This window comes from Triticum aestivum, chromosome 2B, assembly GCF_018294505.1.
Source record: "Triticum aestivum cultivar Chinese Spring chromosome 2B, IWGSC CS RefSeq v2.1, whole genome shotgun sequence".
Taxonomy (NCBI): Eukaryota; Viridiplantae; Streptophyta; class Magnoliopsida; order Poales; family Poaceae; genus Triticum; species Triticum aestivum.
Genome location: NC_057798.1, coordinates 245,076,490 through 245,089,911, shown reverse-complemented (window position 1 = coordinate 245,089,911; position 13,422 = coordinate 245,076,490). Strand labels below are relative to the sequence as shown.

Sequence of the window (13,422 nt, the reverse complement as noted above, 5' to 3'; positions counted from 1 at the left end):
CAAAATGGATCAAGCAAAGAAAGGGTTCTTGCCTGTAATACAAGGTGTGAAATTGAGTCAGACTCAATGCCCGACCACTGCAGAAGATAGAGAGAAAATGAAAGAAGTTCCCTATGCTTCAGCCATAGGCTCTATCATGTATGCAATGTAGTGTACTAGACCTGATGTGTGCCTTGCTATTAGTTTAGCAGGGAGGTACCAAAGTAATCCAGGAGTGGATCACTGGACAGTGGTCAAGAACATCCTGAAATACCTGAAAAGGACTAAGGATATGTTTCTCGTTTATGGAGGTGACAAAGAGCTAGCCGTAAATGGTTATGTCGATGCAAGCTTTGACACTGATCCGGACGATTCTAAATCGCAAACCGGATACGTGTTTATATTAAACGGTGGAGCTGTCAGTTGGTGCAGTTCTAAACAAAGCATCATAGCGGGATGTACATGTGAAGCAGAGTACATAGCTGCTTCGGAAGCAGCAAATGAAAGAGTCTGGATGAAGGAGTTCATATTCGATCTAGGTGTCATACCTAGTGCATCGGGTCCAATGAAAATCTTTTGTGACAATACTGGTGCAATTGCCTTGGCAAAGGTATCCAGATTTCACAAGAGAACCAAGCACATCAAGAGACACTTCAACTCCATCCGGGACCAAGTCCAGGTGGGAGACATAGAGATTTGCAAGATACATACGGATCTGAATGTTGCAGACCCGTTGACTAAGCCTCTTCCACGAGCAAAACATGATCAACACCAAGGATCCATGGGTGTTAGAATCATTACTGTGTAATCTAGATTATTGACTCTAGTGCAAGTGGGAGACTGAAGGAAATATGCCCTAGAGGCAATAATAAAGTTATTATTTATTTCCTCATATCATGATAAATGTTTATTATTCATGCTAGAATTGTATTACCCGGAAACATAATACATGTGTGAATACATAGACAAACATAATGTCACTAGTATGCCTCTACTTGACTAGCTCGTAAATCAAAGATGTTAAGTTTCCTAACCATAAACATGAGTTTTCATTTGATTAATAGGATCACATCATTAGGAGAATGATGTGATTGACTTGACCCATTCCGTTAGCTTAGCACTTGATCGTTTAGTATGTTGCTATTGCTTTCTTCATGACTTATACATGTTCATATGACTATGAGATTATGTAACTTCCGCTTACCGGAGGAACACTTTGTGTGCTACCAAACGTCACAACGTAACTGGGTGATTATAAAGGTGCTCTACAGGTGTATCTGAAGGTACTTATTGAGTTGACGTATTTCGAGATTAGGATTTGTCACTCCGATTGTTGGAGAGGTATCTCTAGGCCCTCTCGGTAATGCACATCACTATAAGCCTTGCAAGCAATGTAGCTAATGAGTCAGTTACGAGATCATGCATTATGTAACGAGTAAAGAGACTTGCCGGTAACGAGATTGAACTAGGTATTGAAGGAAGCAGGGCTAGCTCTCTTCTTTCTCTAGGTATGAGTCTAGTTCTAATAGGTTGGGAACCCTTTGCATGGGTGCCCTGGGGGTTTATATAGGTCTACCCCCCAGGGGTACAATGGTAACTTGGCCGGGTGTAGGACCCGGCCGTCAGCATCTCTGGTCGCCGGCTTCTCCGCCGGCAGCTGGGGCCCGCCGCCTGGTGGGCCCCACTGAAAGTGCAACTATCCCTGGGTGGTTTTGGTAATTCCTAACAACATATAGCTCATTGAGCTAATGCCATTTCAAGATAAATATTTCAGGAAAGCTCAATGATTGGCATGGCATGAATGAGAAAATTGTATCCCTCAAAATACTAAGGACAAAAGGATTGGCTCAAGCTCAAAGCACAAGACTCTACATTTTCTATTTTAGTGATCCAAGATCACATTGAGTCTATAGGAAAAGCCAATACTATCAAGGAGGGATGATGTGTTGCTTAATGGCTTTCTTGCTCAAAATGCTTAGTGATAGGGCTGGATCAAAATCTCGTAGCTCGCGAGCTTAATGAGCGCTTGATAGTTCGGCTCTTTAAGCTTGGAGCTCGCTTCTTAATGAACAGAGCCAATCATTAATTTCAGCTCGTTAAGCTTAACGAGCTTAACGAACGAGCTAACGAGTTTCACGAGTAGCTCATTAAGCTCATTAGTAACAACATAACACATATTTTCATCTTACGTGACGGACTTTTTGTAGCACCTCAGTCCATCAATTCAATCTAATCGACATATGAGGTAACAAACTAGTGCATTTCTTTTTGTAGTCACCATATTTCATCTTGAAAACCACACCTACACATTCATCTTGTATATCATAACACATTATAATCTATTAACGAGCTCTCGCGAGCACTCATGAGCTTAACGAGCTTCAAACGAGCCGAGCCAAGCAGGGTTTTCTGCTCGTTAATCTTAACAAGCTTAACGAGCCGAGCCTTAACGAGCACGAGCTTAACGAGTACGAGCTTAACGAGCCGAGCTGCTCGTTAGTCCACCCCTACTTAGTGATATGCTCCAAAGCCCTCAACTACTTTCTCATATCCACATATGACCTAAACCAAAAGTCAAACTCGGCCCCACCGATTCTTTCTATCCGGCGCCACCGAGTTCAGATGTCATAGCCACTGCCACAAACCCTAGGCAAATCGGTCTCACCGATAGGGATCTCGGTCTCACCGAGATGGGATTGTAATCTCTCTGTTTCCCTTTGTAACGTTTCGGTCAAACCGAAATGAGCGATCGGTCCCACCGAGACTGCATTGCAAACTCTCTGTATCCCTTTCGTAAGAAGAAAGTATAGTTTTCCCCCTCAAATCCATGTTGATGGATCCATAACCCCCTGAACTCCAACTAACCCAGTAAGCCATGAGATATTTGGCAGCATCTAGTAACGGTGTCATACCACCCAAATCTTCCCCATTTGTCCAGAAGTACCGTCCGGTCACTGTCCAGAGAAAAGAGAGAGGAAAAAACAAACCGGACCCTCACTTTGTCCTCATATAACCGGACAATCGCAAATGGGCATATCCACATCAAATATAAAGGAGAATATGGGGATGTCCGTGTATATCTGAGAAGCCATTCACTCACGTAGGATATAGTCCACACCGGATCATCTTTTCTCTTTCTTTACCCTCTCTCCATCTCACCAATCACATGTAATTGACCGAACAATTCAAAAACAAAGTAAGAAACATGATTGCATGCATGCACAAATAGAGACTCAATATAAAGACGTGTTCGCAGGCTTTTGAGATCGAAATTAGAAATCTAGAGCTAACCACGATAAATAAAAGAATTTAAAAATATATGCTCACTCGATGGGGTCCAGTTGACAGCACGTACAGTCACGTGTAGTTCAAGCGAGCAACCACGTTCTATTTATCTATCGCCCTGTCAAGCGGCTGCCACTTCAAAGCTTATCCCCTCGTAGCGATGTGAGCCGGTGCTGCGAGATGCATTGCGTACCTGCGAGCCTAGGCGTTGCAAGGTATGTACCTGGGAGCCCAAGCTCGCGCGTCCGAGCGCCCCCAACCCCACCGCCAGCTCATCTCGCCGGAGAAGCAACACCAGCGGCGCCGCCCCGGTGCCTTCCCTCTCTCCTGCATGGCCTGCCGCCTCCTGTTCCTTCGTCAGGGAAGGACGCGTTCGCGCCTAAGCGCCCAGATGCCAGCTCATCTCGCCGGAGGGAGCACCAGCGTCGCCGCCCTCTGTGGTCTGTGCCTTCCTTTCCTCTCCCACCCCCCTCATGGCCCGCCGCCTCATGTTCTCCAGCAGGAACGACGCGGTCGCGCGCCTAGCCGCCGGCTCGTCTCGACGGAGTCCGGCGCGTCGCCGGAGGAGCACCGGCGCCGCCGCCCCTTGTGCCTTCCTTTCCTCTCCCATCCCCCGCATGGCCCGCCGCGGTCGAGCAAGCAGGTCAGCCAGATGATGTGTAAATCATGGTCAGTTGCTATGGCTTCTTCACTTCATTCGCTTCCTTTGCGCTGGGTTAATTCTTCTTTGCTTCTTCTCTTCGGTACCCTTGTTGATCCGGTTTTGCGTGGGCTGAGTTTGGTGGGCTTAGGCCAGACGGATCAGGTGGGCTGAGTTTGGTGGGCTTAGGCCAGACGGATCAGGGAGAAGTCCAACTGACATAAAACAACAGCGACCTACAGAAATTTTGACGACCGACGAAACTACAGACGGTTCCCCGAATTAGTACCACCTCGCGTATATGTTTTAAATTCAAACTGAAAGCGTAAAATCATGGGAAGAAGCGTATTGTGACGGTAAACCCGACAAAGTTAATCCGTGCTTTATTATTACTAGCACAAATGCCCGTGCGTTGCAGCGGGAGAAAATAATGATTCCTATCAATCAAGATTGGCCGGGTCAAGGAACCGTGTCGTGGAAGAATGGTTGCTACTAACAAAAAAATGATGAATCATTTGAGAATCGAGAGGGGTATGAGTCCAAGTAAATTAATTTGACTGATCAACATTAACTACAGAATTATCAGTTCTAATGGCCTAGAGGTGGCAATTTCATTTTTGAAGGGAAAATGCATAGAGAGGCATGATATCTGAGCAACTTACTACACACTTGACCCAACCCGATGTACTCGAGTTCGTTGGTTGACACCCCCCACCCCTCCCCCCTCACCCGACGACTTCGATGTAAATCTATGAACAACATCGGCTTCATAATTGAGCAAGGATGACATGAAGACACCACCCTTGCCATTGCCATTGACAGCTCACTCAAGGGCTAGCTACGTGCTAGTGCTCCAAATCTTCTACCAGAAACTCCCATGCCCACCGTCGTCGATGCTCACACAGCCACAAGCATTTGATTCCGTTGTGAGGGCTACTTTGTTATGGGCAAACTGTTCGACATGTACTTGTTTTAACTACATCATTTAAGTAAAAGAAGCACAATCCTCAATACCACATTCTGTAGAAAAACAAATTATGCATAATAACTCAAAATTTCTGCACAATAAACACAATCTCCAAAAAATCATAGCTGCTTCTTTTATATACACACATACACATAGAGAAAAGAGCGATGTAAAAATTCTTTACAGAAAATGCTCATTGGTACTTTTGGATTTTTGGATAAACGAATGCTTACCATGGCACAACCGATACATGCACATAAGATGATCCTATGCAGCTAATTGTGTAGCCAGGTCCTGAAACACTATTGCATAACTCATGAAAATCTCACATGAATAAAATTAAAATTAGAGGCATTTTCTGTGAACTAAAAGGGCATCTCATCATGTTATCGTCTTCTAATTAAGATAAATAGAAAAAAGAGCTTCGGATGGAGGAGAAAACTAATCGGAGCAGCCGATGCCAGATAATTAGAAGTTGTATGCATTGATGTCATGCGCTCACTATCGTCTTCTAATTAAGATAAATAGACAAAAGAGCTTTGGATGGAGGAAATCGGAGCAGCCGGTGCGTGAACGTCCTGCTGCCCAGCTTGCATTAGAACCCCGGCCGTACACTGACTGGTGTTCATCGACGTCGTCGACTGCATGGACCCCGGCCGGTTGGCCGCCGTCGTCGCCGTTCTTGTAATCCACACCGCCTCTCCCCTCAATTTTTAGTGCCAGCCAACCAGACGTGCATGTCCCTTCCCCAACTCCCTGCCTTTATGTGGTCTCTTCTCTCCTTTTGAGTTTGACTTAATGGGACTCTTTTGACTGGTTGATTCTAGTTCAACTCACTTGTGTATATAAATTGATGGGATTTGATTTAAAGGAGTGATGTGGGACTAATATACAAAAAGTATCAGTTTTGACAATAGGCCTATTATAGTGCAGCTGGCTACAGCCTGATGTACACTAGTGTTTGGGGCGCCACCTGGTGGCGCCGCTTGAGAGGAAGTTAGGCGGTGCCAGGTGGGAGGCGCCCCTATCACTCACCTGTTTATACTATGTAGTGTTATTGCTTTAGACTCAAAATATAATAAGCCACAGGTATGCAACACATTCAAGAAATAGATCAGCCTTAAAAGGAAAATAGTGACATCATAGATATTAAGAGCCTTATATGAACACAGAAGCAGCAGTTTTAGTTCATACTAATTACATATAGTACCAATGGCTCAAAAGTGACAGAATGTTAGTACTTCTAATATAAACCACCAACTAATTCAAAAAATACAGCAGCACAAAGGATATGTCAAGAACAAATCAATAAGATCAGCATGTTGAACAGCCCATCAAATGGTTCACCTGATGTGCAACATCCTAATCCGTGAGAGCCGTCTCTCCTCCTGTGCTGCCTGATCTTAGATTAGCCCCCAAAGAGGCCCCCATTAGGCAATGGAGATGAACAACATCGGACGAGGCAAGCAAAGGAAACATGAATGTAGAAAGAAGCAGAAGCAAGGAGGAGAGGAGAGGGACCAAACGGCGGTGGCACTTACCTTTTATCTACTGACCATTGTATCATCCGTCGTCATCGCCTCTTGCCACCTCGCCCAGCACCGTCTTGCACCGCACTATCCTATTCATATCGGTACTCTATTAAAGTGGATTTTATCCATATAGGGATGTGCTTGTGCAGGTAGCATGCATCGACAAAAGTCCCTATATTACTATATGTGATCAATTTTATTCCTCTCTGATGTCCATAATCACCATCTACTCCCTCAGTTCCAAAACCTCTTATATTCTGACATGAACATGATACTATGCTGACGTTTGGTGTAAGTGGTATTGTTTTAGAATGATAAATAGATTGCTCTTGGTTGTTGTCCTGCACACTGCACTCGATTACATTATAACCCACATGATCAAGCATATCTACAAGCCTAGTAACTTTGAAAAACTGAGTCCTTCTACAGTAGTTCAAATAGTCAAGAGTGAGAATAAGTCAACTAAAGGTTATCAGGTACTTATCTGGGCGTATATAGGCTTAAAGAATTTGGATTAAGAGAAGAGCACAAGACACAAGTAGAGAACTGAAGGTGATGTACCGTGGGATCTATCATATGATTCTTATTAACTCTGTATGCCACAACAACCATTGCAACCACAAATAGATCTAATGCAGTTGCAAAGGGCAGCAAAGGTTGATGGCATCACAACTGGAAGTACTAAGTAAACCCGCAAGCAAGCATCTACTTATTTTGTAATTAAAAGTAAGCTGACCTCATTGCTCATTTTGCTGGCCACAGCCAGTTGGGTAGGTGACACGCTTTTGGTCATATACACAACTGATAGAGGCAAACTGTGTGAGATTTGTAATCGAGCTAAAAAAAGAAGGGATGTTTTGTAAAAGAAAGGAAGTGTTGGCGGCGGGGGAGGGGGAGGGGGACCATGGGGTGTTGCCGGCGGGGTCGGGGGCGTCACCGGTGTCGGGAGAGAGGAAGGAGAGGGGGGGGGGCTGAGGGTTATGTCGGGGAAAACTCGAGGTTTTTTTAGCTCACTACTAATGCAATCCTACCGCAACGATGCCATGCAATACAAAATAAACATGACCTAGACCTATACAACAAGGTTAACTCTAACAGAAACAAGGGATCATTTAGTAACAATCAATCTCACTAGTAATGCATTCAGATAACAATGAAATTTACATTTTGTGATATATGAAAAACATGACTGGTCAAAACAAACCATCTGCAGTGCAGCACCAAACACACAAATCGACTATAACAAGAAGCTAGAAGATAGTTCACAACACTAATCAACTATACTGCTAGACTTGCATGTGTCCCATGATAACAAAATTTACTCATATAAGATGGATAAAAAACAATTTTCAGAATATACTTGTGCCAGTTGTGTAGTACCTGCCTCCTGGCTTCGATGATGTTGAGGTCGTTTTCGAATGAGCCGGTGAGGACCCAAATCTGGAACAGATTGAACTCCAAAGTTGAAAAAAACTGAACCCGCCACATGTTTAGGCTTGCCTTCGCGCCGCAGAATTACCCGCCAGTCATTCATCGACAATGACAGTGGCAGAACATCAAGTTAGCTGATGGCAAGGACACAAAATCTAAAGCCTAAACATTGAAACAATATTGGACCACTATGGATAGGAGAATGTACCTATAACTTTGTAAACAAATTGGAGATAATGCTGAGTTTTTTAAGGAAAGGTCCAACCAACAGTACGCGGTGACACTTCAAACCGAGCCATGTCTTCCTCACCCGCTTCCAGTACCAGCAATCCCACCCGTCTCGGAAAATGGATCATGCATGTCTATATAATCTGAAGATTAAAAGCATCGTATGAATTTGAAGTTGCATTCCCAGATCAAATAATTGATGTGCAAATTTCCCTAAATACTGACAAAAAAATGGTTAAGCAAGGTAGACAGAGGAATAAAGCATTCCATGTGTTGACGAAAGGAACATACCTGACTGACCCACACAACAATGGTATGAACTTTGTTGTTGCAAATTAGAGTCCATGCCCCGGTAACTTCAAACATCAAGGATGCTGCATTTACTCGATACATTCCCCGCAACCGTACAGGACATAAGTCATGGTACATATCACGTAAATCTCCAAAAATATAAAACCTACATAAGGATTAAAAAAAGAGTTCGTTCAAAGAATTAGCACACAACAATTATGATCTATCTCCTTAGAACTAAAATACATTGCTCATCTTAGTTCCTCCTATTTAGTACAGAACGTGATGAAAAAAAAAATCAGATTTTGTATACTGCAAGCTCATGCTAAAACCAGCTTAATCAATTGCGATATATAGATCAATCACCTGAGCCGCCGTCGACGACGAGGGGACGCTAGTGACATGGCAGAACCCACGATTATTAACAAATAAGCACTAAAGCTTGCTGAGTTAAGACGATGGGAGTACTTCTCATATTACTCGCATATGAAATTAGAGAACCACCCCATAGCAGGTTGTCACCCTTTGAGCAAGCAATTGAAGGAAAAAAGAAAACAGTGGCCAGTTTAGGCAGTGTGAAATCAGTAAGACTTGGATTCAAAATATGTAACAATATATACCATAACGTGCAATAGCATTGCTCTAGAAAACAACATCAGGAATGTCAAGAATAGGAACCTGCTAATAATTATTAGTCCTTTGCTCGCTCACTCACAGTATATTGAACTAATTTGTGATGCAGCAGCAGGAGGAGGAAGACTTGCCGTGCGGCTGCAGAGCATGGAAGCTTTCCACGGCGGCGCCACCAGTCGATTTCGCAGCAATATCCACCACCAGCCCCCGCAACTCCACCGCTGCCGCAGCCGCTCTTTGCCGTATGCGCCAGCTTGGCCCACCTCGCCGAGGCATGGGGGAACGTCGTGGCTGCGGTCGGCCTTGAGTGGAAGAAGGCCTTTGTCTCCGCGGCCATGATGCTGATCCCAGGATCTATTATGGATCGCCGCCTCGTGCTCCTCATGGATCTACAACCATCTTCCTTCCTCCTCGTATCCCTGCTTGAGGCCCCGTCGCTACCGCCAAATCCCACATCAATCAGCCGCCGCCATCGCGGGTTTCGCACAAAAATGGGGAGAGCGGATGGGTGGAGCGCCGGCCAAGGGAAGGAGGTGGGGTGAGGCAGGGCGGCGGCGGCGGCGGCGGAGAGCACAGGGGAGAGAGGAGAGGTCAGACGGTTGCGTGTGGGCGAGGAAGAGGAAAAGGAATCTGAATGCAGAGCGCCCTTCTCCTTGCCTGTTAAGCTTCCGCTGCCTCTTTTTTTCCTTCTAATTATTCTCCCCATTAAACGCTCAACATGCGGCCCACCCAAAACAAGCAGGTTGCGGTTTTGCCCAACCCACGCGCTCGCTTCAATCCGACGTGGCGCCCCTGAGAGTTCGCCCATGCTGCGCACGTTAATGCGTTTAATAAGCTGAGGTTGTGTGATCGATACTCACCTGGAACACATATTTTCACTGATACGCCAGTTCTTTTTATTTTATTTTTTGTCTAAGGTGGCAGGAGCAGGCCCATTAGATGAAGGACGCGGCCCGAAGGTGAAGTACTCGCTTCAGGTCGACGCCCAGCCGGTTGAGCCTCCTGGTGACCACGAAAATCGACGGACGGAAATACAGATGGTTTTCCGAATTAGTACCACCTCGCTATATATTTTAAATTCAAAGTTAAAACGTAAACTTACAGGAAGAAAGCGTATTATGACGGTGAAGCCGGAGACCCAATCCGTGCTTTATTATTAGGGAGAGATAGGAAAAGATACCATATAATTTACCCCCTCAAATTTGCAAAACCGGATAAATCAAGCCCCGTAGTGGTTTTGGGTAACATTGAAACCGGTTTTGAGTGTTGACCAGAGTCAACACAACTTCGGCCTGGAACGCCTCAGCCTTATCCCTTGCGCCAGCAGCCTTGTCTCACGATGCATTACCCACTCCTTCTCGCAGTTCTCTCTCTCTCTCTCTCTCGTTTGTACTCCAGAGAAGGTCGCCGACGTCGTCGTTTGTCGTCCTCGTGGCAAGAGACCACCCCTAGCCCAGCTGACATGTCCTGTAGATCCGCCTCGTCGCCCTCTTCGTCCCTCTAGAAGGAATCGCGCCAAGCCGCCACAAATCGATGACATGGTCTTTGTCTTCTCCGCCGGCCACCATCATCGCTCGATCTCCACCTCCGGCAAAGCCCAACGCCTCTTCTAGCCTCCTTGACTCCCGAGGCACGTTGCCACCAGCGCAAGCCTTCCCGAGGCCTTCTTCAGTGAGGCTGTCCTCTCACACTAGCCGTCGGCACCTCGCTCTGGCAAATTGCCACGGCCGCTGCTCGCCAATTTTTTTAGAATCCTTTGGTTTAGTTGTGTTGACTCTGGTCAGCACTCAAAACCGGTTTCAATGTGACCCAAAACCACTACGTGGCTTGATTTATCCGGTTTTAACAATTTGAGGGGGTAAATTATATGGTATTGGAGTTCAGGGGTTATGGATCCATCCATGTTGATTTGAGGCGGAAAACTATACTTTCTTCTAGCCTATATAAAAATTGTTTTAGTAACCTTCTAGAATATTTGGTCTCGTTCTTTTTGCTTTTCCTTTTAACTGTTGTTTTCCCCCCACCGAATTTTACCGGTTTTCTTTTGTATTCCGTATTATTTTGTTTTCCTATTTCCGTTTTTCTTTCTAAATGTTAAGTTTTTTTAAATTCTTCAAAATCTATAAAAATTAAAAATAATTTGTAGAATTACATTTTCACAATTAAAAAATTATCATTTAATTTTTTTCCACAATTTTATAAAAATCAAGTTTATGAAAGCATTCAAAACATGTTATTTATTTTAGTAATTTCTAAAAACATTCACATTTTTCAAGATATGTTCTCAAATTTTCAATAATCTAAAATATATTTTTGTAGACAATCTCACGAAGCCTTTAGGTAACTCGTCACAATGTTTACCGGGGGAGGGGGGGAGTAAGATCACCGGGGTTACCTAAACAAACATGGGGGCCAACCCGAGTGAGAGAGCCTGCTTCACTAAATTGTGAGTCTTGGTATTCAAGCTCCTAAATTCAGTACTAAAAGGGCAACTAATAAAAAAGCTAGAATGATCTAACATTTCTCGGATAATTGCGCCTTACGCACCCACACTCTTCTGCTTGATATCGCCGGTGACAATCTTGCAATCTGAAGCAACAAAAATTATTCGCTTGTAGAGGTCATCCGCAAGGGTCAGCGCTTCTCGGACTGCAAAGGCTTCAAGTGTTGTGGGATCTGAATTTCCCACAAAAGTAATAGTTGAAGATCCAATATAATTACCCGATCGGTCCCTGCACACCGCGGCCACGGCTGGTAATGATGCGTACCGAAATAAAGCAACATTGACATTTATTTTAACTGTGCGTTGGGGTGGACCAATCCGATGATTCGGCCTTGCATTAGTATGACTGCCCATAATAGAAGTAACTTTAGCAGTAATATAAAGTCAAACTCAGCAAATTTGCTTATATGGCAATGATTTAATGAGGATAGAGATGAATTCAGTAACATAGCTAATTACTCATACTTTGAGTAACATTACACATATGAAGACAAGATCAATCTACAAGCTAATAAATAAAGTGTTGCATGACACCACACATATATTACTCCCCACTGTGAATAGTCTATTACTGCACGTGGACGCTATTGGTTGGCTGATTTAATACCTGAGGCGCTATGGTCCTCAGTACGTTACAGGACACGAGCCGCTACGACTACCATAGTGGCGAGTAACTTAGACTAGTAACATGCATATGGTACTAACTCTATAGTGCGGAGTAATATATGTGTGATGACATGCAACAATTTATTTATTAGGTTGTAGACTTATCTTGTCTTGATATGTGTGGTGTTACTTATAGTGTGAGTAATTAACTATGTTACTCAATTTGTTTTTCTTCTCATTAATAGCTGCCACATCATTTTTTTTTGCTTGAATGTCATCTATGTTACTACTCTTTATGTTACTCCCATTATGGATAGTCTAGAAGCTCGCAGAAATGGACCTGCCCAATCGAGGAGAGAATGTGTGTCTGAGTGGAAAACTGACGTAACGAGCATCGTATAGGAGCTCCTTGTTGGATATACAATACGTTGGACGTAAGCCTGTGCTATATATGGGACGAACATCGAGCCGGTCGCGTGCGAGGTGTACGATCTAGCAATATCGCACGCACAGGAGGCACCTACCTCAAGCGCGCACCGCTCCCTCCCCTTCTTATCTCTTCTCTCGAGCAAGCACAGCCACTCGTTCCTTTTCCCCAAGCGTTGACCCACCATGGTCCCTCTCTACATCTCATCTCAGCGCCCGCTCTGCCATGGCCAAATCAAGCTCATGCACGCCTCCAGCCACCGCCCTTTCTCCGATGCTCCGGCGCACTTCTGTTTCCTCCCAATCCCTCCGCCATGGAACCACGAGCTGCCACAAGACCGGCTGGGCACACGAGACGGAGGAAGGACCGCAGCCTCGCGTGCTCCAACGGTGGCGGCCGGACGGTGGCGACCGCGCCGCGGGGTGCTGGAACCGGGCTGCTGCTCGGCGAAATAGCTGCAACCAGCGCTCACGACGCTGGAACCGGCCACCGCGGGTGCTGGAACGGGCATCAATTTTTGCTACGACTGGCGAGTTTTTTTGCTACCATCATCTTTTTTCTTCATTGTTCATGAGAAATTAGCGGGTCTTTTTTGCTGCAACCGTCATCTGATTTTGCTACGACCGGCGAGTTTATTTGCTACCACCTTCCTTTTCCTCATTGTTCGTGAGAATTTTGTGAGGTCTTTTTTGCTACAATCATCAATGATTTTTGCTACAATCACCAATGATTTTTGATACGACCAACGAGTTTTTTTTTGCTACAATCACCAATGATTTTTGCTACCAACATCTTTTCTTCTTCATCCTTCGTGAGAAATTGGTGAGAACTTTTTGCTGCAAGCGTCATCTATTTTTGCTACGACCGGTACGACCGGTGAGCTTTTTTGCTACCACCAAT

General features: G+C 44.8%; 1 long non-coding RNA gene across 4 annotated transcripts; it reads right to left on the bottom strand.

Annotated features, from left to right (window-relative positions):
- Positions 1-5,991: 5,991 nt before the first annotated feature.
- Positions 5,992-9,660, bottom strand: LOC123044581 (uncharacterized). Of its 4 annotated transcripts, none has more exons than XR_006420180.1 (5): positions 9,032-9,660; positions 8,354-8,876; positions 8,043-8,205; positions 7,784-7,903; positions 5,992-6,492 (listed from the first exon to the last, which is right to left on the bottom strand). It is a non-coding gene; the product is annotated as an uncharacterized lncRNA (long non-coding RNA). The 4 variants fall into 4 exon arrangements; XR_006420181.1 differs by having other exon boundaries at positions 8,354-8,519; positions 9,069-9,655; XR_006420179.1 differs by having other exon boundaries at positions 8,354-8,519; positions 8,720-9,654.
- Positions 9,661-13,422: the final 3,762 nt, after the last annotated feature.